Raw genomic sequence first — 2408 nt, forward strand, 5'->3', positions numbered from 1 at the left:
CATAGTTGTCCGTTTGTCCAAACCAATCTCTATATTTGTTGAAATCTAATTAACTAGGCCGCTCCTTTGAACAGTGTGTGCAAACAAAATATGTTTTACATCAAATAGAGGATATAAATTCCAAACAAAAACAAACACGTTATTTGAACAGAGGTCATTCGTCGGATTTCGTTAGGATGTTCGTCACTCTAGGCATTCACTAGTTTCTAGTCACTAGCTTTTCAAATAGACTGCATTGCTTCAACATGTTGGAACATGTGAACATTGTGCTAATATTTACATTTCCAGATGGAGCCCCAGTTTCTTTTTTGGATTCTGTATGCACCACTGGAAAACACCCAAGAAGAAGGCAGGTGCCTTATTTCCCAAATTGGCCCATAACTCTCAAAGATTCTTCATCAGTGGTGATACAGCTCTCTTTTGGTTGGGATGTTTTACTTTAAAACTATTTGTCGCAGTCTACTATTGAATTATGCAACCATTCATAGTAGCAGTTCCACAGATCTCTTGGAAAACCATCACTAACTACCAGAGGTCACAGCCTCTAGCGAGGCTGTTCTAAACCACTCATATTAGCCTCTATGGGTGTTTAGTCTATGCTGAGATTTCCAGAATTATTCACTGTGAAGCTCACAGAATTGGTATAGCGACTGGAAGATAATGCCTTGAGAAGTGAAGAATGTACATCACAAAACATTTGGCCACAATGCCACAGCACAGAGCTCTTCAAGAAAGTAGCTGCCATTTCCTGGCAACAGTGAACAATCTGAAAAGACGGTGAAATCCTTAACCGTGATAAGTATTGTTTGGCATTTCATTCTGAGCTTTGCAGTGATCAATTTCAAGCTATGAGGGGTGATTTTATTTTCTTCTATAGTTGGTAGTCCCTCAATCTGGACACCCGTTTTTTTCCTGTCAATCTCTCACAATCTACAGCTTTAATATCTTCTGTTCTTACTGCTTGGTGGCTTTCCAGTTGGTGTGTACCATTCTTCAAGCACCAGACCAATACTTGACTCACCAATAATACTTCATATGTTGGGTCTGCCATCCGAATAGGCCTATTTCCTGCATAGATAGCTTTTGTTCACTTCCTCCAAAACTGTCAGTACAATTCAGCTTTTTCTGGTACTGTGTATTTCACTGATTCTCTTCATATCACCTTTAACAGCACAATTGGACAGTAGCCCCAACCCCCTAAGGTAAGGTATCCTTGACGACAGCCACTGGTGAATGGAGTGTAGATGATATGCTGGTCCCTCTGCCTCAGTTAGCAGTTCTAATACAGCGTGCAGTGAGGACTGCGATTCTAAATGGACACAGCTTTGGCAAATTAGCTATGCTAATTTGATTAACATCCATGATAGTTATCGTAATTGGCTTACGAGGGTTTTGTAGGAGTGACAGACACCGGGTGTCTGTCCACAATGTTGTTGGACGTTCCTGGGAAATTGTCTCAAACCATTATTCAGCCATGTTGCGGCAGTGATACAATGTGAATTGAGATATAAATGCTGAAAGCACAATTGTGACATTTGATGATTATCATATCAACCCTTTGCGGAATGTATTAGCTAGATTACTGTGTCATTAGTCAGTGGAATCTTCTTATTTAGCCCTTAAATGCAGTCCAAATTGATATTGATGTTTTTTGGAGCAGGAATACACTGATAGATGTACTTCTCAATGCTGGAATGTCTTAAGCAGCATAGTGCATTATGAAAGGACACAAGTCTATAGGCCCCACAGGGAAGGACATACACGGCGGCCTTAACCATCATAGCGTGCATGGTCTAATTTACTCCACCATCTGCACTGGAGTCTCCTCTGCCAATCCTGGCAGCAGACCCCCAGTGAAGGGGATAATCCAGAGCATCATGGATAACCAGGGGGTAGAGTTTAACCCCTCGTTAATCACCCAACATCTCCGACAAACTCTTACATGGTGCCCTGCCGGTTGGAGCAATGTAGCTTAGGAATCACAAACTAAAGCTTCAACATTAGTATAAGTGCCTAGACAATTTCAGGCATGCTTGTAGAGATAATGTCAATGGAAAAAGCCACCAAATGTTGGTTGGAAGTTGGTACAACCCATCTCAATACTCTGTGTTGCTCATCTCTTGGTGATCACTTGATGATGAGCAACTGATGATGTTGTGTTTTGGTACAAAATGACTTTTTGTAATATGAAAATTACATTATTGTTATTTATTGTAACAGGTTGGAAAGTCTCATTATTGCTGAACCAGTCAAATGCAGTTAAGAATCAGATTAATACTGAAGCATCATAAAATCCATCCATTTCATGCATTACTGCACATAATTGATGACTGTTATAATATTTTTACAAGTCCTTCGAAGACACAGTAATAAAATATAAGACCGTGACCTGTGAAATGTCATGGATG

This window comes from Hypomesus transpacificus, chromosome 10 (assembly GCF_021917145.1).
Source record: "Hypomesus transpacificus isolate Combined female chromosome 10, fHypTra1, whole genome shotgun sequence".
In the NCBI taxonomy this organism is placed as follows: Eukaryota; Metazoa; Chordata; class Actinopteri; order Osmeriformes; family Osmeridae; genus Hypomesus; species Hypomesus transpacificus.